The sequence below is a fragment of the Chiloscyllium punctatum genome, chromosome 4, assembly GCF_047496795.1.
Source record: "Chiloscyllium punctatum isolate Juve2018m chromosome 4, sChiPun1.3, whole genome shotgun sequence".
In the NCBI taxonomy this organism is placed as follows: domain Eukaryota; kingdom Metazoa; phylum Chordata; class Chondrichthyes; order Orectolobiformes; family Hemiscylliidae; genus Chiloscyllium; species Chiloscyllium punctatum.
The window spans coordinates 125,481,015-125,504,792 of record NC_092742.1 but is presented as its reverse complement, the minus strand read 5'-3'; the positions used below and the strand labels follow the sequence as shown (position 1 = coordinate 125,504,792).

At 47.8% G+C, this 23,778-nt stretch overlaps 1 long non-coding RNA gene and 1 pseudogene across 1 annotated transcript in view; one reads left to right on the top strand and one right to left on the bottom strand.

Moving 5' to 3' along the window:
• Nucleotides 1-906: 906 nt before the first annotated feature.
• LOC140476013 (cyclic AMP-responsive element-binding protein 1 pseudogene) lies at nt 907-4,030 on the bottom strand (annotated as a pseudogene).
• A 5,716-nt stretch (nt 4,031-9,746) lies between these two features.
• LOC140475966 (uncharacterized) overlaps nt 9,747-23,778 on the top strand; it is a 48,893-nt gene continuing 34,861 nt past the window's right edge. Inside the window, exons 1-2 of the long non-coding RNA XR_011960385.1 lie at nt 9,747-9,781; nt 15,070-15,265. This is a non-coding gene — a long non-coding RNA (uncharacterized lncRNA). The remainder of the gene's footprint in view (nt 9,782-15,069; nt 15,266-23,778) is intronic.

Here is a 23,778-nt window from a genome sequence, read left to right as displayed (position 1 = left end):
TGAAAATCAATTCTCAAACCTTTCAAGTTTCGGTGCCTCCTTCTGAAAGGAGGGAGGCCAGAACTGCACACAATATTCCAATATTACAAAATAACCAATGTCCTGTCCATCTCCTCTACTCAATGCTCTGACCAATAAAGGGAAACATACCAAATGCCTTCTTCACTGTCCTATCTACCTGCGACTCTACTTTCAAGGAACTATGAACCTGCATTCCAGGGTCTCTTTGTTCAGCAAGATTCTCCAAGATCTTACAATTTAGTGTGTGAGTCCTGCTCTGATTTGCTTTTCTAAAATGCAACACCTCACATTTATCTAAATTAAACCCTATCGGCCACTCCCCAGCCCATTGATCCATCCGATCAATATTCCATTGTACCCTGAGACAACCTTTATCACTGTCCACAATACCAATAATTTTGGTGTCACCTGCAAACTTACTAACTGTACCGCCTCTATTCACATTCAAATCATTTAAATGAATGACAAAACAAATCCAGAGAAAAAAAATCCATTTCTCTGGGTGTGAATATGCTCTGTGTAAATCCTGCCCTATGACTGTCTACCAGAGAAGGCTGCACATGCGTCCCCCTGAACTTTGCCCCCTACAAAGCTGGCGGCTGCACGTGCCCAATGAATCGTTGCCCCGAATAAAGATGGTGGTGCTTACTCGAATCAATCGCCAGATGAGGCATTTTCCTGTCTACTACAAAAACGGGACTGTAAGTTTCAAATTTGTAGTTTCCGATGTGCACCAAATGTCTGTAAACCCTCTCACCCCATACCAACACCATTTCCCTCCCGCTTCCTGCTGTTTATTTCTATCTTTACCAACAGCTCTCTGTCCACACATCCCGAACTGACCGCGAGGATGATCACGTGGTATAGTCTACTCCCGCCCCTCATTCATCCTGATTGATCGGAGGACCAACTGCCCTGCCAGGTCCTCCAGCGCTGTCCCTGCCTTTCCATTGGTCCGCCTCTGACATCAATCACCCGGGACCCATTGTTGGCTGGAGCATACGGATTGCGTCGTGGCTTTTGTTGCTGTTCATGAGTTACAAGAGTTAAAAATGACACAACAGCATCTCAAAACCACCTGATGAAGAACCAGCAAATCTAGTGCTTCCATATAATCCTGTTGACCAATAATCTGGTGTTCTGTGAATATTACTTTTGTCCATCCCAATCCAACACCAACACTTCCAAGTCACCAATGAGGGAGGGATGTATAACAGAAGAACTAGGAACAGGAGAAGGCCGCCCTGCCCTTCGAGCCTGCTCTGCCATTCAATAAGATCTTGGCTGATCATTTCGTGGACACAGAACCATTTACCCACGTTCTCACCGTGTCCATTAATTAATTACGTTTTTAAAAATCTAACCTAGCTTTAAAAACATTTACTGAACTGGCATCAACTACTTCCCTGGGCAATGAATTCCATCGAGGTCAAGAAGTTCCTGCTCAATTCAGTCTTAAATTTGCTGCCTCTAATCTTGCGGTGATGCTCTCTTGTCCTTGCTTCACCTGCCAGTGGAAACATCTCTCTATTTCTATTTTATCCATTCCATTAATTATTATATATCTTTCCATTCTTCTGTATTCCAATGAATATAATCCCAATCGACTCAGTCTCTTTTAAGCCAAACCCCTCAACTCCGGGATCAACCTAGTTAACCTTCTCTGCACCCCCTCTCATGCCAGTACATCCTTTCTCAAGTAAGAAGACAAAAACGACATGCAGTACTCCAGGGGTGGCCTCACCAACACTCAAATACAGCTGGAACATAACCTCTGCCTTTAAACACATTCCTTTCAGCAATGAAGGACAAAATTCCATTTGCTTTCTGAACTGATTGTTGTACCTGGTGACCAACCTTCATGCAGAAGGATGCTCAGGTCACTCTGCAGAGCAAATGATGCAACTTTTTAACATTCAAGTGATTTTATTTTTAAATGTTACTACAACCAAAGAGTATAAACTTTATACTTACAAATATTCTATTTAATTTGACAGACCATTATCCACTCACTCAATGTATCTATGTTGCTCTGCAAAGTTTCACAGTCCTCCGCTCACTTTGTCCTGCTAATCATCTTAGTGTCACATGCAAACTTTGACACCCTACATGTAGTTCCAACTCCAAATCATCTGTATCAGTTGTAAATAATTGCAGTCCCAACACCGATCCCTGAGGCACACGACTTGTCAATGATTGTCAGCAAGAATACAACTCATTTGTCCCCAACAGTTTGCTTCCTATTAGTTTACCAATCTTCTATCCATGCTAATACTCTACTGCTAACGCCATGCACCCTTATATTGTGCAACAGCCTCTTGCACAGCACCTTGTTGATGGTCTTTTTGAAATCCAGGTACACCACATCCACTGGGTCCCCGTTGTCCACCTTGCTTGAAATGTCTTCATAGAATTCCAAAATATTGGTCAAGCATGACCTGCCCTTCATGAACCCATACTGCATCTGTACAATGGACAATTTCTATCGAGATTCCCTGTTATTTCTTCCTTGATAATAGACCCAAACATCTTTCCCACTACAGAGAATAAACTAACTGGTATGTAATTCCCCACTTTTTGTCCACCTCCTTTTTAAAACAGTGGTGCCACTTTTGCTGTTTTCCAATCTGCTGGGACTGCCAGAGTCCAGTGAATTTTAGAAAATTACTGCCAGTGCATTTGCTATTTTTCCTGGCATCTCTTTTAGTATCCTGGGAGGCATTCCATCAGGGTCAGAAGACTTTTCTATCGTTAGCTCAATTACCTCCAAACAGTCTAAAACTAGCTGTTCCGTAATAATGATAGTTTCCAAATCCTCACCTACCTTTGTCTCTTTGCTAGTTACTGGAAAGATATTAGTATCCTCCACTGTGATATCCCATAACTAAATGCTTCTTCTCATTTTCCAAAGGACCAACATTTACTTTAGCCATTCTTTTCTCATTATATATATTTATATAAACTTTTGCTCTCTGTCTTTATAGTCTGTGCTAGTTTATTTTTCTCATGTTCTATATTACTTTTCTTTATAGCTCTTTTGTGGCTTTCAGTTGACCTTTAACTTTTTCCCAGTTCTAGTTTCACGCTGTTTTTGGCCACTTTGTACACCTTCTCTTTCAATTTGATTTTCCAGAATAGCAACCCGATTGTCCAAGCATTTCACATACTCTTTCTTCTTGCGACGGCACTCTCGAGCTGCTTCCCTGTTTTTCATGAGGCAGATTTCACATTTATGAGTGGTTTCTTCAGCATTCTGGGACTGGCTTTGCAGGACTGGTGAAGATGCCATAACCATTCCCTGGCCAGCAGTGGAGTTAGGAGTTTTACGGATCTTATAGGTTTGGACATCTTCAGCAGCACCTCGTACAAGCACTTGGTTGCCTGGCACAGAAGGGCTTATGCCCAAAACGTCGATTCTCCTGTTCCTTGGATGCTACCTGACCTGCTGCGCTTTTCCAGCAACACATTTTCAACAAAGATTTGCTGTCCATCAGGGCTCGGTGCATACTGTACAATGGCTGCTCCAACCTTGGCTGTAGCTACGTTGGTCATTGTTAGTGTCTGGAGTCCTTGCACTCCATCTGAACCATTGTTGGCCAGCTGAATTGCTCCCCCGCTGTGTGATAGCAATGTATTGTCTGCTGATAGTCTGATAGATGGGTGTCTGCATCATCATTGTAGTAACAGTTGAGACAGACTCTTCTTCTGATTTTTCCTCATCAATTTCTTGGCACACCAGGGGATCAGAAGAAAGTTCATTCAGGATTTTCCTGAATGAAGACCGTCTCGATAGAATTTCTCTACATTTCTGAGAGTCAGTCATGCTATCCACAGATTCCTTGGAGTCCTCACATTCAGATATAGTAGAGATCTGAACAGTCTGAACTGGAGGGGACTGTATGACCGAGGACTGAGCTGCTTGGATAACTCCTTGCACTTGAACAGTCTGCCCATTCGGCAAATGCACTGAAGTTACTGCTGGGCTTATCGTTGATTGGATCCCAGGCATGGTTACCTGCGTGGTCATGTTATATATTAATTATCCGGATGAAGGGACTGGGGCATTCTAGCGAAGTTTGCCAATGATATGAAGTTAGGTGGACAGACAGGTAGTACTGAGGAAGTGGGGAGGCTGCAGAATGATCTAGACAGTTTCGGAGAGTGGTCCAGGAAATGGCTGATGTAATTCAACGTGAACAAATGAGAGGTCTTGCACTTTGGAAAAAAGAATACAAGCATGGACTACCTTGTAAACGGTGAGAAAATTCATAAAGCCAAAGTACAAAGGGATCTGGGAGTGCTAGTCGAGGATTCTCTAAAGGTAAACATGCAGGTTGAGTCCATGATTAAGAAAGCGAATGAAATGTTGTCATTTATCTCAAGAGGGTTGGAATATAAAAGCAGCGATGCGCTACTGAGATTTTACAAAGCTCTGGTTAGGCCCCATTTGGCGTACTGTGTCCAGTTTTGGTCCCCATACCTCTGGAAGGACATACTGGCACTGGAGCGTGTCCAGCGGAGATTCACATGGATGATCCCTGGAATGGGAGGTCTAACATACAAGGATCGGCTGAGGATCCTGGGATTGTATTCATTGGAGTTTAGAAGATTAAGGGGAGATCTAATAGAAACTTACAAGATAATACATGTTTTGGAAAGGGTGGGTGCTAGGAAATTGTTTCCGTTAGGTGAGGAGATTAGGACCGGTGGGCACAGCCTTAGAATTAGAGGGGGTAAATTCAGAACAGTAATGTGGAGACATTTCTTCAGCCAGAGTGTGGTGGGCCTGTGGAATTCATTGTCACGGAGTGCAGTGGAGGCTGGGACGCTAAATGTCTTCAAGGCAGAGATTGATATATTCTTGATGTCACAAGGAATTAAGGGCTACAGGGAGAATGCAGGTATGTGGAGTTGAAATGCCCATCAGCCATGATTAAATGGCGGAGTGGACTCGATGGGCCAAATGGCCTTACTTCTATTCCTATGTCTTATGTTCTTAGGGTCTAATTTGATCACTTTCCTTAGATACCCATTGCCGAGTATACCTTTTCATACCGTCCTTCCTTTTCACTGGAATATATCTTTGCTGAGCACTTTGTAAAATGTCTTTGAAAATCTTCCACTGCTCATCAACTTCCCACCATAAAATTTTTGTTTACAGTCTACTTTATCCAGATTCTCTCTCATTCTATTGTAGTTCCTAGTGTTCAAGCACAGGACCCAGTTATTAGATTTTATCTTCACACTCTCCATATGTATTCTAATTCAACCATACGGTGATCACTTCTTCCCAGGGGATCCCTAACTCTGAAGTCATTAATTATTCCTGCCTCATTGCACAGGGCCAGATCTTGGATAGCTTGCTCCCTTGTCAGTTCCATTTCATACTGTTCAAGAAAACTATCATGAATACACTTAGTGAACTCCTCAAGGCTAGCTTGACTGAGCTGGTTTGACCAATCTACATGTAGATTAAAATCATCGACGATAATAGCTGTACCATTTGTACAGGCATTAGTTATTTATTTGTTTATTGCCCATGCCAATGTGATGTAATTATTTGGTGGCCTATACATTGCACCTATCGGTGACTTTTTTGTTAGATATTTTGACTGCATCATTCCTGTTTCTCCTAATGTATGGCAATACCAACAACTACTTGCATTGTATGGAACTTTCACAATGGCAAATCTCCGAAGGTGCTTCATGGATGATCAAAACATTGATTAAAGAGAATGATTTTAAAATACATCTTAAAAGGAAGATAGAGAAGGTTAGGGAGGCTATTCCACAGACTTCTGCCCTTGACAGCTCCAACTGTGGAATGATACAGGTGGGGTGGGTTGGAAAGGGAACGTGCAAAGGGGAAATGGAAAAGTCCAAGCAGTGCATAAAGTCTTAAGGATAGAGGAGGTTCCAGACCGAGTCTGTCATGGAGTTTGAAGCATTGCAACAGGTTCATGCATGTCATGACAATAGTGCTAAAAGAGATTTCTGCTGTCTTAAACAGAGTGACGGATCTTGTATTGTGGGCTTATGAAATGACAGTGTTCTCTACCAAACATGTACAAGGTAGAGTCAGGGCAGTAATGAGATGCTGCAGCAGGAGGGGAACAGGTAACTCCAAACAAAACCCTACTCTTTCTCACCCATTTTTAACTCCAAAACCGAGTGACTTCTAGAAAAGCACCTTTATATCCCACCACAACACTTTACCCCACAATCGTGGTATATGTGCACAAGGAGGAGTGGAACAGACTGTATTGGGACCCTGAAACACTTGGTAAAGTCTAAAATCATCTGACTATTGAGAGCACCACCACATTGTATGGGTTTTCTATTGTTTTTACTCGGTTCCTTACTTCCCTTATTTTCCCTCATGAACCTGTTCAAAGTTGTTTTTACACACACCTGCACTACCTGTGAATTGAACGCCGGTCTCTCGGTCCAAGATTCGGGATATTTTCCCTGCATCACAAGGCATTGACTCCAACTTCCCTTATCCCTTAATGTTTCTGTTGCTGAACTGCTGAGTCGCACCTGAATCACCTCTGCTTTTGGAAGGAAGGGGCGGAACTGGAAGACCGAGCAGCGGCCGGTCCTCCAATCAGAATGAGTGAGGAGCGGGCCAATGCATTCTGTGGAGTGAACGCTTCAGGATTGGTCAGAAAGCAAACTGCTTTGCAGGATTGATCATTGTCATGGCATAGCGGAGCATTAAACACCTCTCATAAACCAATGTGAGATTTTAAAGAAATAGTTCAGATGTAAATCTGACAATGAACATATTTCCAATCGATTTACACAACTTGAGTAACAAACTTATTTTCAAACTCCCAGAACGATTGGTAATTTACATACCTGGCTGGTATGGTTAAGTCGGACCGAACGATCTATTTGTATATTAATCATCTCAATGACTGTAACTCGACAGAGCAATTGTTAATGTCGAATATTTCCCCCGTGATTCTGTGCAGATATGAATATTCTCTATAAACTCACTGACAACCTCCGACGCACGCGCAGTTTGGTTTCTATGAAGAGCATGCGCAGTGTCACATTAACCAGGACACGGCGAGTCATGGAGCAGCTTTCTCCGGGTGCGGCTACGATCGGCTTCAGAGAGCGGCGTGTGGGAGATTCACTGGGAGAAAGGAGCGGAGAGAATTCACAAGACGCGGATATAGGTGAAAAAAAATCCGAAAAAGACCCTCCAGACCTGGATAAGGAGATGATGGTCTCTGTCGGGAAAACGGCCCAGGGTCACGGCCGCCATTTGTTTGAGGGAAGAGGGAGCGCGGGCTTCAGAGCCGCCATCTTGAGAAGGTCAATGAGCAGGAGGGCGGGGCTATCCGGGTCCAGGACAATCGGAGGATAGACCCACCTGAGATCATTTCACTAAAGACATGAATGCACACGGTGGATTTTACTTAACATCAGCAATTGTTTAATACTCACAGGTTTTTAATTACATCTTTTTTGAAGCATTTAATTCTCATTTTCTCATTTGCAATGGCGGGATTTGGACTTGTGTCCAGTGAACATTTGCTGAGTTTCTGGATAAATTGTCTCACTTAATGCCACTGGACCATCACTTTGCCTGCTCACCGTTTGTATATCCCAGTGCAACATGAATCAAAACCCTTTCTTCCTGCACAATTGTTTGATCTTGCACTCTGGTGATATCACTTAGTATCTCTCCATGTGGTATCCCTCACTGTGTGGGTCTAATTGCTGCCTCTGTCAATGTGCCTCGCTCTTGCAGCTACTCCAGATCCTGAGCAAACAGACTTCTCCACTCCTGATAGACGATGGAGACTGGGATGTTCCAGATTTCTGTGGGACTCAGTGCCATTTGACATGTGTAGCCCTCACTGCATCAGTCTAATTTCCCATTCTGCTTATCTGTCTGTAGGTACTCAGGAAGTTCCTGACCTAATAGACTTCCCAGCTGCTGGGTGTCTCATCCATCTCTCATTGAAGATGGTTTGTCAGCCAGAGAGACACAGGGCAGGGAGATCTGGAGCCTTCAGTAAATCCTGCAGTGATGTAAGATCACACTCAGTGCACAGAACAGAGAGCAATGAGAGGGCTCCAAACATCAGCTAACAGGACATGACATAGCTATAGTGCTGGAGGGGGAGCACAGTACAGACACACCCCAGGTTCAGTCACCGCCTTTACTGCAAGTTTTCTTGTACTAAGACAACATCGGGAGTGTCACAGTTATCAATCCAAGCCTGTACTGCCTTAGTGAGCATCAGTACAAAAGAGGGGAAAGCAGGCCTTCCACGAGAGGGTGGGAATGCTGTCTGGGAATGTTCCATTCTGTGTTCCCTCTCCCACACTGTATCTATGGCTTGTCTTGTGGATCAGTGTCTTCAATCATTCTAATGCCAAAAACATTTCCTATCTCTGTACTTTCCTCCCCTCTCACCAATCACTTCACACATTTGAAACCTGCTCCAGTCCAGACTACCATCCATATCTCTCTAACTTACTTCAGTCTTACAACATGCCTTGTCAAGATAGTCCACTCCCCCAATAACCCAAGACTTAGGGTCTGTTTGTGTGCTGCACGACTCTCTGGCCGAAGTCATCAATGCTGACCAGGTTTCCAGAACTGAATGAGTTGCATTTCCCTGCGTTTGGCCCATGGCCCTTCAAACCTTCTCCCCTCCATGTTCCTGCCCAAATGTCTTTTCCATGTTGTAATTGTTCTTGTTTCTCCCATGTACCACTGGCAGTCCATTCCGTGTATGAACCGTCCTCTGTGGAAAATGTTGTGGGACACATCCCCTCTGAGGTACAGACTCCTCTCGGGCCTTAACCGTCTGGCTGGGGGATACAACCCCTCCCCGGTACAGTCTACCCTCGAGCCTTACCTGGCCTGATTTGGGTCGCATACCCTCCCTGGTACAGAGTACCCTTGGGCCTCACCCTTCCTGCTGTGGGGTACAACCCCTCCCTGGTGCAATCTGCCCTCGGGCCTTACCCATCCTGCATGGGATACAACCCCTCCACGGTACAACTCACCTCAGACCTTACCAATCCTGCTGTGGGACACAGACCCCTTACCCATCCTGCTGAGGGACACAACCACATGTGTACAGAGTCCCCTTGGGCCTTGCCCATCCTGCTGTGGGACACAATCCCTCCCCGGTACAGACTCCCCTCGGGCCTGACCCATCCTGCTATTGGACACAACCCCTGTCCGGTACAGAGTCCCCTTGGGTCATACCCATCCTGCTGTGGGACAGGTTGACAATTGTATTGAATAGAATCCCTCCAGTGTGGAAACAGACCCCTGGTCCAGCAAGTCCACACCGACCCACGATACATACCCTGCTCAAAATAGCTTCAAAGTACATAGAAAAAGTGATCACTGAATTGGTTAAAATCTCCGCAGTTACATTGGGCAGTTTAAAGGTCTCGCTGTATCGGTGATATGTTCCTTTTCTTCAAACAGGTAACATTTTTATTAAAGCAGCAGATGTTCATTGTGAGAGTGTCTCTGTTAAACTAGAATCTGTTTTGTTCTCTGTGTAACAGGCTGTTGTTGTGTGCGATGGACTGTCACTAACAGTGTAATTGACCTGTGAGTCCTTGATCAGGTTTCCTTTGTCTGTAAATCGAGTGATCAGTGAACTACACGTCCGCTCTTCTTAACGAAAACAAAGAATCATTTCTCACCAAAAAAATGGCACATCACAAGGCTACTTCATGGATCTTTGGCACACCCCACCGACCAGTGTATCTGGTAAGTCTCTTTCCTGAATAATTCTGAACTCGATCTGTAACTCTGACAGTATCTGTATTGCTTGTCAGTTGGATGAGAATTCAGCCTCTTTGTTCTGAGCTGTTTTGATGCAGGCGGTGGCTTCATTCTGTCTCTGCCAAGCTTGTTTTCTCCTTCTGCTGTGATTCTGGGAAATTCCTTTCTGCAGGTTAGAATATTCAGTGACTGAACGTTGAATGATTTTGACTCTAACAGAGCAGTGGCCTTGTTTTCAGCTCATTATTCACTTTCCATTTCCTGGTTGTGTTGAATGTTACAGAAACAGGCTCTGAGCAATGTTTCCATTCCCTTGTGTTGGAGTCACTGACAGCCACGTGGTCACTCAGTTTCAGGCTGATGGATCAGTTTCTCTGTCCTATTAGATGGTGGTCACTTGCTCAGTTTCCGATGGTTCACCTGAGCGTCAGTCCATCAGCTGCTGAAACCCTCCATCCAGCATTTGTTCCCTCTGACCATGACTACCCAACACAGTCCCAGCTTGTCTCCCACATTCTACCTCCATATATTCATGATCACCTCAGATTCTCCTGTCTGTGTCCTTATAGCAAGTCACGTTGGTCATCCACCTCCATTTCACGCTGCTCTACATTACATTCAGTCCAAATGTCATTTCAGAATTCCATTCATTGTGTTTAAATACACCCCTGATCTTGTCCAGTCCAAACATCCAGGTTCCATCAGGTAGGTGGGTGTCCGCGTGGTCGGGTTGGAGCAACAGCAGGACACACTGAGGATCATACAGGGGATAAAGATGGGGTTGGATGCGGATGTTTAAGAAGAGAGAGCTGGTGTATTGTTGGAGATAGCTTCTCAGGGGAGTAGCACAGCGGTAACCAGGTCTATAACACCACAACTCAATGGCCTGAGTTATCGGGAGAGGTTGGACAAGCTGGAATATTTTTCTTCAGAGCATAGGAGACATAAGGGCGATCTTATAGAAATGTATATGATCATGGGAAGCATGGATAGGGTGAATGCATTCAGTCTTTTTCCCAGGGTTGAAGAATTGAGGACGAGAGGGCATCAGTTTAAGGTTAGAGGGGAAAGAATAAAAGGGAACGTTAGCAGCAACTTTCTTACACAGATGCTGATTCTCATACGGAATGAGCTGTCAGTGGAAGTGGCTGAGGCAGGTACATTAACAACATTTAAGAGGCATTTGGACAAATACATGGGTAGGAAAGGATTAGAAGGATATGGGGCATGGGCAGGGAAATGGGGTTGCCATGGATGGACATTATGGTTGCCAGGGATCAGTCTGGCGCCTCGGGCCTCTCTATGTGCTGTAGGACTCTATGACTCTATAACTGACTCTGCTGTAGAACAAGGTCGGGCAAAATCCAAGGGAGCGAAAATAGGAGGAGAGCCGCTAGTTGGGGGCATAGACAGGTGTTACTGTGGCTGCGTCCGAGACTCCAGGATGGGGTGTTGTATCCCTGGTGCCTGGGTCAAGGACATCTCTGAGCATTTGCATGAAATTCTGAATTGGGAGAATGGGAGACCAGAGGTCATGGTGCACATTGCTACCAACGACACGGGTAGAAAGAGGGATGAGATCCTGAGCAGTAAGCACAGGAAGTAGGAAACGACTCAAAAGCAGGACCTTGAGGGTAGTAATCACTGCGTTACCACCAGTCCCATGTGCTTGTGAGATAAGGAATTGAAAGATAGCAGAGATGAATGCATGGCTGAAGAGCTGGTACAGTGGGTGTTTCAGGATCTTGGATCATTGGAACCTCTTCTGGAGCAGGGGTGACCTGAACTAGAGGGGAACCGATATCCTCACAGGGAAGATCGCTCCTGCTACACGTGAGGGTTTAAACTAGAATGGCAAGGGCATGAGAACCACAGTAGCAGGGCAGCACATTGTGGGGGCTCGGGATGAGGAAGGAAGGAAGGAAGATGTAAACGAGTCAATCAGAAAGGGAATGCAGAGAAATGAACACCATAGTACGAATGGGCTGAAGTGTGTTAATTTCAACACAAGGAGCAACGTAGCTAAGGTAAATAAACTCACATCCGATATTGTGGCCATTCCAGAAATTTGGTTGGGAGAAGCACAGAACTGGCTGCTCAACACTTCAGGGTTTCATTGTTTCAGAATGAGCCTGGCCAGGTGACTGACCTTTTAGTGGGAGACCATTTTGGAAACAGTGATCACAACTTAAGTTTTTTTAAGGTAACTATGAATAAGGATACGGACAGGACCCAGAGGGATTTTTCTAAATTATGGGATTGAAAATGATGTCAGTATTAGACAGGAGCGAGGCAGAGTTAACTGGGAGCAGCTGTCATCAGACAATGCCACATTGGGCACGTGGGAGTTCATTAAAGGCTTTCTGATCGGAGTTCATGACCAGCATGTTTCAGGAGGGAGGAGAAACAAGGCTGGCAATGTAAGGGCTCCTTGGATAATGAGGGAGGCTGGGAATTTAGTCAGAAGGGAGAAAAACACAAGCCTATGCAAATTTTGGGAAGCTAGAATTGGCATCGCATGTGAGAAATGTGCAAAACAAAAGCTCAAAGGAACACAAACAGGGAATGAGCAGAGCAAGGAGGAGCCATGCCCTTCACAAGTAGGGTTAAAGTGAATCCCAAATCGTTCTGGAGATAATTACCCACAAGAGGATATGAACATGGATCGTTACAGCACAGTACAGGCCTTTTGACCCTCAGTGTGGGACCGACCTGTGAAAATAATCTGATGCCAATCTAACCGACACCCTTCCAATATTACCCATATGGATGTCCAATGCCCATTTAAATGCCCTTTGCGTCGGTGATTCTACTACTGTTGCAGGCAGGCGTTCCACGTGCCTACTGCTCTCTGAGTGAAGACAGTACCCCTAATATCTGTCCTTAATCTATCCCCCCTCAGTTTAAAGCTGTGTCCTCTCATGTTAGCCTTCACCATTCGTGGAAAAGATAGCTACCCGATCTAACCCTCTGATTATCTTATAGATCTCAGTTAAGGCACCTCTCGACCACCTTCTCTCCAACTAAAATAGCCTCCATTCCCTCAGCCTTTCCTTGTAAGACCTTCCTTTCATACCAGGCCATATCCCAGTAAATCTCCTCTGAACCCTTTCCACAGCTTCCACATAACTAGGAAGAAGGTCAGGCCAGTCAAGTCTAAAGGAAGGAACTTGTGCTTGAAGTCACTGGAAGTGGGCGAGATCCTAAATAATTACTTTGCATCGGCATTCACCCAGGAAAAGGATATACAGGATACTGAGATTTGTGTGGAGCAGGCTAATGTGCTCGGGCAATTTTGAGGTCGAGAAGAAAGCGTTGGATTTCTTGAAGAGCATTAAAGTGGATTAATCCCGAGGACCCGATGGTAGCTACTCCAGGTTATTGAGAGAGGCAAGACAGGAGATTTTTGGGGCCCTGGCCAAGATTTCTGAGTCCTCGCTAGCCACTGGAAAGGTCGTAGAGGACTGGTGTTCCTCTCTTCAAGAAGGGAAATAGGGACAATCCAGGAAATTATAGCCCGGTGAGTCTCATCTCAGTGGTTGGGAAGCTTTGGACAGAATTCTTATGGATAGGACTTATGCGCATTTGGGAAAGAATGGCCTAATTAGGGACAGTCAGCGCAGCGTCATGAGATGCACAGGGTTAACGGTCAAAATGTTCTACCCAGAGCTGAAATATCTTTACTATGGAACATGCATTTAAGGTGAAAGAGGGAGAGCTCAAAGGAGATGTGAGGGCGAATATGTTTTCCTCAGAGATTGGCAGGAATCTGGAACATGCTGCCAGGGATGGTATAGGAGGCAGATATGAGAGGGGTGTTGAAGGGATTTTTGGGTAAGCATGTGGATATGCAAGGATGTGGAACAAAGATAGGCAGAAAGGATGAGTTTAATTTGGTGTCACATTCAGCACAACATTATGGGCTGAAGGGCCCGTTCCTATGCTGTACTTTGTTGTGTTTCTTTTGTTACAACATGATGGTGAACCCCTCTGTTAATTAAACCAAACACCCAGAAAAGTTCACCTCACCACGTAATCTGTTAAAGTCTGAGTGACAGAAAACTCACAAATTCCACTATTTAAAGAAAATAGCATCAAATTATTTTTAACTTGAAAAGTGAATATTAAACAACTAATCATAAATCTAAGCTCCCTCTTTCTCTTCACTGTTTATTATCTGCCTCCAGCTATATAACAATATGTTATTTCAATAAGTCACTTATTAAAATTACATCAACTTAATTTCAAAAGTACATAGCGGCTCTTGTCTTTTGTGTCTTTCTTCGTCTGTCTGAGGATCTCCCTGGGCCGTTGTCTTCTTTTATTCTGAGTATGTTTCATATGAAAAGGTACCCTTTGATTGAGAGACTTTCCTAATTTCTTGGCGAGCAAGATGTTAACTCTCCCAGACAGCAGTTACTCTCTGACCAATTTTTAAAATGTCTGCACTTTATATGCCCCCAACAGAGCATCTCATTGGCTTGATGCTGGCAAAACAATAAATACAAATTCAATTGGGTTTTGGAATCTTGGGGTATAATTTAAACTGATAGATTAAATTTGAATTATTGTCAAAACAGCAACCAACTCCGGTCTATATTTCACAGCCAAATGTTACATTTGTTTGCTTTCCCAGTACACTCTGGGATTGCTGGCCAGTCATATACGGTACACAGGTAGTTATAAGCTCTCAGTTCAGAAGAGTGTTCTCTCCCTCTTAAAGGTACAGTGCACACCTTCAACTTTATAACACTTTGGGCATTATCTTATCAGCAAGTTCATTTATTAAAGTGACAAGCAGCAGATTGTTTCCATGACCTTTTTGGCTTCACATTTCAATTTCAACATAGAACAATGGCTTGTGTTTGTGAGAGGATCATGTTGCTGTGTGCAACAGACTGTCACTAATAAGATTATGCTCCCGATAACACAGATTTCCTTTGTCTGTAAATTCTGCATGAAGTGATTTGAACACCTGGAAAGGGATTTGGTTTTCTAATGTGATTTCCATCAATGCACTTATTGGACCCTCAGGCAGACAGACGGACACAGATGGTTGCAAATTTGTTTTTCTCACTGAAGGAAGCACACATTGCCATCAGAGTGTTTGTAACAGAGGGGCACCGGCTTATTCCTGGTTCTGGAGATTGTTGGCTAAGTGGGTGAGATTCAGAGATCCTGTACTGCATGTGATAAGAGCTGTTTTCATTGAACTGGATATTATGACCAAAGAGATTGGCAGGATTGATGTTGGCAGCTGTCTCTGCTGATAGGAATCTAGAACAATGGGTCACAGTCTCAGAAATGGAGAGCAGCCTGAGTGACTGAGATAAGGAGAAATGACTTCACTCAAACACCCGGGAATCTGTGATCATTTCCACTTCAAGAACGGAATCACTGACTACATTCCAGAGAATAATTTGCAATGTTTGCAATACAAAGTGGATCAAAAGATGTTGCAGAAACTGGGTGAGTTCTGAAAAGTTTTGTGTTACTAAAATAAACACAAATGCTGTGGCTGCTGGAAATTTGAAACAGACTGGCAGGTAATGTAGAGAGAGAGAAGCAGAGTTAATGTTTTCCATTTGATTAGATTAGATTATTTACAGTATGGAAACAGGCCCTTCGGCCCAACAAGTCCACACCGACCCGTCGAAGCGCAACCCACCCAGACCCATTCTCCAACATCTAACACTACAGCCAATTTAACATGGCCAATTCAGCTAACCTGCACATCCTTGTGACTGTGGGAGGGAACCCATGCAGACACAGGGAGAATGTGCAAACTCCACCCAGTCAGTCGCCTAAGGCGGGAAATGAACCCGGATCTCTGGCGCTGAGAGGCAGCAGTTCTAACCACTGTGCCACCATGCTGCCTACAAACTTTTAATCAGAACAAAAAATGTTATTAAGCTGCAGTCAGGCTCCTGGGGCTAAATGGTAACGTTCTGTCTGTGTTGCTAAAGTTTTTTTTTGGGAGAAACAATCCCCTCATTTGCTTGACTGTGGCGCTGTGATTGTGCTATTGAAACAGCAAGGACTATTTTTCTATGTCTCATTGATGTCTGGGTGTAAATTAGGGTCCATTGTTCATCGCTGACTCTGGAGGTAGTTCTGATACGTGGGAATATTCAATTTAAAATGTTGATCTTGCAAAACAGGAATATTTTCTCCCAGACAGGGAATCAGACGTCCATTACTGATCCACACTGACCATGACAGGACTCAAACCGAGAGATTTATTTTTGTGACTGACACAGTCAGATGTGGTATACACTAGCTCACACAGTCCTGTCCTTCCACACACCCCAGTTTCTGGACTCTGAATCAGAGGATCTCGATGGAGAAACACTTCCAGCCATTGGGACAATTCAGGAGATACCCACTATACACATTCTCCCTCAGGGGGAATCCCTGAAAGGTGGTCTGTCAGGTTCATAATGGATATTTCTTTAATATTTGCTCAGTGAATTCCCAGAACAGAGAGATTGATTGGAGGCCCAGATTGTCAGCTTGAAGAGTAGTCACTGCTTTGATGTAGGGAATGGAAGGGTATCATTTGGATTGTTCATTTCACCCATTTGTAGAGGGGGCTATAGCTTTCATTGTGAGTGGGAGCTTGAGAGAAGCTGATTGATCGTGGTTGTGGGGATGGTTATACAAACTTTCAGGAACGGATTAATACACCAGAGGAATGTGTCAGTGTTTCCAGGGGGATCCGAGGTGGGGGGGTGAGGTGGGGGGAATGTGTCAATGTGTACAGGGGGCTCTGAGGGGCTGGGTGGGATGTACATCAATTTACAGGGGGCTCCTGTCCCCCCCACCCACCCCCAACAGCGTCCAACGCTGCTCCCATCAACCACGTCTGACACTGTCCCCCCCGCCCCCACAACACCGTACCCCCAACTCCGTGCAACGACGTCCCCGCCCAACGCCATGCAGCCCCATCCCTGCCCAACCCCGTGCAACGCCATTCCCTCCAACCCCATCCCCCCCAACCCTGTGCAAACCCATTCTCCCCAACCCTGTACCCGTCCAACCCCATGCAACACCGTTCCCGCCCAAACCCATTCCCACAACCCCGTCCCCACCCAACCCCGTGAAACCCCACCCAACCCCGTCCCCAACCCTGTGCAATGCCCCTCCCCCAACCCCGTTCCCTCAACCTCGTGCAACGCCGTCCCCAACCCAAACCTGTTCCCCCCAACCCCGTCCACCCAGCCTTGTGCAATGCCATTCCCCCCAACCCCGTTTCCCCTCAACCCGTTCCCCCCAACCCCGTGCAACGGCGTTCCTCCCAACCCTGTGCAACGCCGTTCCCCCTAACCCAGAGTAAAGCTGTCCCCCCAACCGCGTCCCCCCCCACCCAGTGCAATGCCGTTTCCCCCCCCAAACCAGTCCCACACCATTCCCCCCCAACCCCATGCAACACCGTCCCCTCCCAAAACCGTTCCCCAAACCCATTCAACACCGTCCCCCCAACCCCGAGCAACGCCGTTCCCCCCAACCCCGTTCCCCCCCAAACCCATTCAACACCGTCCCCCCAACCCCGAGCAACGCCGTTCCCCCCAACCCCGTTCCCCCCCAACCCCATGCAGCACTGTCCCCCCAACCCCGTGCAACGTTGTACCCTCCAACCCAGTCCCCCCAACCCTGTGTAACGTTGTACCCCCCAACGCCGTTCCCCCAACCCCGTCCCCCCAACCATGTGCAACACCGTCCCCTCCAACGCCATACCCCAACCCCGTGCAATGCCGTTCCTCCCCAACCCCATTGACTCCCAACCATGTCCCCCCAACCCTGTGCAACGCCGTTCCCCCCCAACCACGTGCAATGCTGTTCCCCCCACAACGCCGTTCCCCTAACCCCATGCAACACTGTCCCCCCCAACCCCGTCCCACCAACCCTGTGCAACACTGTTACCCCCAACTGTGTGCAATGCTGTTCCCGTCAACCCTCTCCAACGCTGTTCCCCCAATGCAATTCCCCAACCCCGTGCAACGCCGTTCCCCCCCAACCCCGTGCAACGCCGTTCCCCCCCAACCCCGTGCAACGCGTTCCCCCCCAACCCCGTGCAACGCCGTTCCCCCCCAACCCCGTGCAACGCCGTTCCCCCCCCAACCCCGTGCAACGCCGTTCCCCCACCCCCATCCCCCCCAACCCCGTGCAACGCCGTTTCCCCACCCCCATCCCCCCCAACCCCGTGCAACGCCATTCCCCCACCCCCATCCCCCCAACCCCGTGCAACGCCATTCCCCCCACCCCCATCCCCCCAACCCCGTGCAACGCCGTTCCCCCACCCCCATCCCCCCAACCCCGTGCAATGCCGTTCACCCACCCCAATCCCCCCCAACCCCGTGCAACGCCGTTCCCCCCAACCACGTGCAACGCCATTTGCGTGTGTGAGAGAATCCCAGAGTGTGTGTGTGTGTTTCCCAGAGTGTGTGAGAGAGAGCCAATCCCAGAGTGTGTGTGAGTGGGACGGAATCCCAGAGTATGCGTGCGAGTTTCCCAGAGTGTGTGTTGAGAGAGGGAATCCCAGCGCGTGTGTCAGACTTGGAATCCCAGAGAGTCCCAGAGTGTGTGTGAGAGAGTGAATGCCAGAGTATGAATGAGAGAATCCCAAAGTATGCGTGCGAGTTTCCCAGAGTGTGTATGTGAGAGGGAATGCCAAAGTGAGTGTTGAGAGAGGGAATCCCAGAGTGTGTGCGGGTTTCCACTAGTGTGTGAGAGAGATGGAATCCCAGAGAGCCCCAGAGTGTGTGTGTGAGAGAATCCCAGAGTGTGCGTGAGAGTCGTATCCCAGAGTGTGTGTGAGAGAGGGCATCCCAGAGAGTCTCAGACTGTGTGTGTGTGTGAGAGATTCCCAGAGAGTGTGTGATAGAGGGAATCCAAGAGTGTATGTGAGAGAGAGAGAATCCGAGAGAGTCCCAGCGCGTGTGAGTCCCCGCGCGTGTGAGTGCGTGGGAGTCCCCGCGCATCCCAGAGTATGTGAGAGGTTGTCCCCCAGTGTGTGGGAGAGTAGGAATCCCAGAGAGCCCCAGAGTATGTGAGAGGGAGTCCCCGAGTGTGTGGGAGAGAAGGAATCCCAGAGAGCCCCAGAGTGTGTATCAGAGAATCCCAGAGTGTGTGTGAGAGAGGGCATCCTAGAGAATCCCAGAGTGTGTTTGTGTGTGAGAATCTCGGAGTGTGTGTATGTGTGAGAGGGGATCCCAGAGTGTGTGTGTGAGAGAGAATCCCAGAGAGTCCCCGAGAGTGTGTGATAGAGGGGATCCAAGAGTGTGTGTGAGAGAGAGAGAATCCGAGAGAGTCCCAGATTGTGTGGGAGAGTGGGAATCCCAGAGTGTGTGTGTGAGTTTCCCAGAGTGTGTGTGAGAGAGGGAATCCCAGAGTGAGTGTGAGAGAATCCGTGTGTCTGTGTGTTTCCCAGAGTGTGTGTGACAGAGGGAATCCCAGATGTGTGTCAGAGAGGGAATCCCAGAGAATCCCAGAGTGTGTGTGCGAGTTTCCCAGAGTGTGTATGTGAGAGGGAATGCCAGAGTGAGTGTTGAGAGTGGGAATCCCAGCGTGTGTGTGAGAGAGGGAATCCCAGAGAGCCCCAGAGTGTAAGAGAGAGAGGGAATCCCAGAGAGTTTGTATATCCCAGTGCAACATGAATCAAAACCCTTTCTTCCTGCACAATTGTTTGATCTTGCACTCTGGTGATATCACTTAGTATCTCTCCATGTGGTATCCCTCACTGTGTGGGTCGAATTGCTGCCTCTGTCAATGTGCCTCGCTCTTGCAGCTACTCCAGAGTGTGTGTGAGATTTTCCGGAGTGTGAGAGAGAGGGAATCCCAGAGTGTGTGTGATTGAGGGAATCCCAGAGTGTGTATGATTGAGGGAATCCAAGAGTGTGTGTGAGACAGAGAGAGAATCCGAGAGAGTCACCGATTGTGTGAGAGAGTGGGAATCCCAGAGTGTGTGTGAGAGAGGGAATCCCAGAGTGTGTGTGAGAGAGGGAATCCCAGAGTGTGTGTGACAGTGAATCCCAGAGCGTGTGAGAGAGGGCAAATCCCAGAGTGTGTGTGAGAGAGGGAATCCCAGAGTGTGTGTGCGAGTTTCCCAGAGAGTGTGTGAGAGAGAGTGAATCCCTGTGTGTGTGTGTGTGTGTGTGTGTGTGTGAGTGAAAACCAGAGTGTGTTTGTGAGAGGGAATCCCAGAGTGTGTGTGAGAGAGAGGGAATCCCAGAGAGTCCCAGAGTGTCAGAGGGAATCCCAGAGTGCGTGTGTGACAGTGAATCCCAGAGCGTGTGAGAGAGGGAATCCCAGAGTGTGTGTGAGAGAGGGAATCCCAGAGTGTGTGTGAGAGAGGGAATCCCAGAGTATGAATGAGAGAATCCCAAAGGGTGTGTGCGAGTTTCCCAGAATGTGTATGTGAGAGGGAATCCCAGAGTGTGTGTGTGTGAGAGGGAATCCCAGAGTGTGAATGGGAGAATCCCAAAGGGTGTGTGCGAGTTTCCCAGAATGTGTATGTGAGAGGGAATCCCAGAGTGTGTGTGTGAGAGGGAATCCCAGAGTGTCCCAGAATGTGTGGGATAGAGGGAATCCCAGAGAGTCCCAGAGTGGGAATCGCAGAGTGTGTGTTTGTGAGAATCCCAGACTGTGTTTGATAGTGAATCCCGGAGTGTGCGTGAGGGAGGGAATCCCAGAGAGTCCGTGCGTGTGTGTGAGAGAATCCCAGAGTGTGTGTGTGAGTTTCCCAGATTGTGTGTGAGAGGGGCGAGTCCCAGAGTGTCTGAGAGGGACTCCCAGAGTGTGTGAGAGAGACGGAATCCCCAAGAGTCCCAGATTGTGTGTGAGAGAATCCCAGAGAGTCCCAGAGTGCGTGTGAGAGAGGGAATCCCAGAGAGTCCCAGAGTGTGTGTGTGTGAGCGAATCCCAGACTCTGTGAGTGTCGGAATCCCAGAGTGTGTATGCGAGTTTCACAGAGCATTTGTGAGAGAGGGAGTCCCAGGGTGTGTGTGAGAGAGGGAATCCCAGAGTGTGTGTGAGAGGAAATCCCAGAGTGTGTGAGAGAGAGGACATCCCAGAGAGTCCCAGAGTGTGTGTGTGTGTGTGTGTGTGTGTGTGTATGTGTGCGTGTGAGAGAGAGAATCCCAGATTGTGTGTGTGTGTGAGAGAGAATCCCAGATTGTGTGTGTGTGTGAGAGAGAGAATCCCAGATTGTGTGTGTGTGAGAGAGAGAGAATCCCAGATTGTGTGTGTGAGAGAGAGAATCCCAGATTGTGTGTGTGAGAGAGAGAATCCCAGATTGTGTGTGTGTGTGTGTGAGAATCCCAGATTGTGTGTGTGTGTGTGTGTGAGAGAGAGAATCCCAGATTGTGTGTGTGTGTGTGTGTGTGTGTGTGTGTGTGTGTGTGAGAGAGAATCCCAGATTGTGTGTGTGTGTGTGTGTGTGAGAGAGAATCCCAGATTGTGTGTGTGTGTGTGTGTGAGAGAATCCCAGATTGTGTGTGTGCGTGAGAGAATCCCAGATTGTGTGTGAGAGAGAGGGAATCCCAGTGAGTGTGTGAGAGAGGGAATCCCAGAGTGTGTTTGAGAGAGGGTGTCCCCGAGTTTTGGGGAGAGAAGGAATCCCAGAGTATCCCCGAGTGTGTGTGTGAGAGAGGGAATCCCCGAATGTGTGTGTGAGAGAGGGAATCCCCGAGTGTGTGTGAGAGAGGGAATCCCCGAGAGTCCCAGGGTGTGTGTGAGAGAGGGAATCCCAGAGAGTCCCAGGGTGTGTGTGAGAGAGGGAATCCCAGAGTGTGTGTGAGAGTGGGAATGCCAGAGAGTCCCAGAGTGTGTGTGAGAGAGGGAATCCCAGAGTGTGTGTGAGAGAGCCAATCCCAGAGTGTGCGTGAGAGAGGGAATCCCAGAGTGTGCGTGAGAGAGGGAATCCCAGGGTGTGCGTGAGAGAGGGAATCCCAGGGTGTGCGTGAGAGAGGGAATCCCAGAGTGTGTGTGTGAGAGAGGGAATCCCAGAGTGTGTGTGTGAGAGAGGGAATCCCAGGGTGTGTGAGAGAGGGAATGCCAGAGAGTCCCAGAGTGTGTGTGAGAGAGGGAATCCCAGAGTGTGTGTGAGAGTGGGAATGCCAGAGAGTCCCAGGGTGTGTGTGAGAGAGGGAATCCCAGGGTGTGTGTGAGAGAGGGAATCCCAGGGTGTATGTGAGAGAGGGAATCCCAGGGTGTGTGTGAGAGTGGGAATCCCAGGGTGTTTGTGAGAGTGGGAATCCCAGAGTGTGTGTGAGAGTGGGAATCCCAGAGTGTGTGTGAGAGAGGGAATCCTAGAGTGTGTGTGAGAGTGGGAATCCCAGAGTGTGTGTGAGAGTGGGAATCCCAGAGTGTGTGAGAGTGGGAATCCCAGAGTGTGTGTGAGAGTGGGAATCCCAGAGAGTGTGTGAGAGAGGGAATCCCAGAGTGTGTGTGAGAGAGGGAATCCCAGAGTGTGTGTGAGAGAGGGAATCCCAGAGTGTGTGTGAGAGAGGGAATCCCAGGGTGTGTGTGAGAGTGGGAATCCCAGAGTGTGTGTGAGAGTGGGAATCCCAGAGTGTGTGTGAGAGTGGGAATCCCAGAGTGTGTGTGAGAGTGGGAATCCCAGAGAGTGTGTGAGAGAGGGAATCCCAGAGAGTGTGTGAGAGAGGGAATCCCAGAGTGTGTGTGCGAGAGGGCATCCCTGAGAGTCCCAGAATGTTTTTGAGAGAATCCCAGAGTGTGTGTGTGTGTTTACCAGAGTGTGTGTGAGAGAGGGAATCCCAGAGAGTTGTGTGTGAGAGTGGGAATCCCAGAGTGTGTGCGAGTTTCCACGAGTGTGTGAGAGAGATGGAATCCCAGAGTGTGTGAGAGAAAAGGAATCCAGATAGTCCCAGAGTGTGTGCGAGCGAGCGAATCCCAGAGTGTGTGTGAGACAGGGAATCCCAGAGAGTCCCCGAGTGTGTGTGAGAGAGGGAATCCCAGAGTGAGGGTAAAGGTGGAAGTCCCAGAGTGTTTGAGGGAATTCCCAGAGTGTGTGAGAGTGGGAATCCCAGAGTGTGAGAGAAAGTTAGAATCCCAGAGTGTGTGTGTGAGTTTCCCAGAGTGTTTGTGAGAGAGAGAATCCGAGATTGTGTGTGAGAGAGGGAATCCCTGAGTGTGTAAGAGAACCTCAGAGTTAGTAAGGAAATCCCAGTGTGTCCCCGAGTGTGTTAGGGATTCCTCGAGTGTGTGAGAGTATCCCAGAGACTCCCAGAGTATGAGAGAGAATCCCAGAGCATGTAAGGGAATCCCACAGTGAGTAAGAGAGAGTCCCAAAGTAAGTGAGAGAGTCCCAGAAGCCTATGGTGTGTAAGGGAATCCCAAATGTAAGAGAGATTCCCTGACTGTGCCAGAGTGTGCGAGAGAATTCCAGTGTGTGTAAGAGAATCACAGTGTCCCAGAGTGTGTCTGTGAGTGTCCCAGACTGTGTGTGAGAGAGTCCCAGAATGTGAGTGAGAGAGAGAATCCCAGAGTGATGGTGAGAGAGAGTATCCCAGAGTGTGTGAGAGAGTGGGAATCCCAGAGGGTGTCTGAGAGAGGGAATCCCAGATTGTGCGTGAGAGAGGGAATTCCAGCGAATCCCTGTGTGTGAGAGAGGGTGTCCCAGGGTGTGTGTGAGAGAGGAAATCCCAGAGTGTGTGAGAGAGAACATCCCAGAGAGTCCCACAGTGTGTGTGAGAGAATCCCAGAGTGTGTGTGTGTGAGAGAGAGGGTGTCCCAGGTTGTGTGCGAGCGAGGGGAGTCCCAGGGTGTGTGCGAGCGAGATGGAGTCCCAGGGTGTGTGCGAGTTTCCACGAGTGTGTGAGAGAGATGGAATCCCAGGGTGTGAGAGAGAAAAGGAATCCCAGATAGTCCCAGAGTGTGTGTGTGAGAGAATCGCAGACTCTGTGAGAGAGTCGGAATCCCAGAGTGTGTGTGCGAGTTTCACAGAGTGTTTGTGAGAGAGG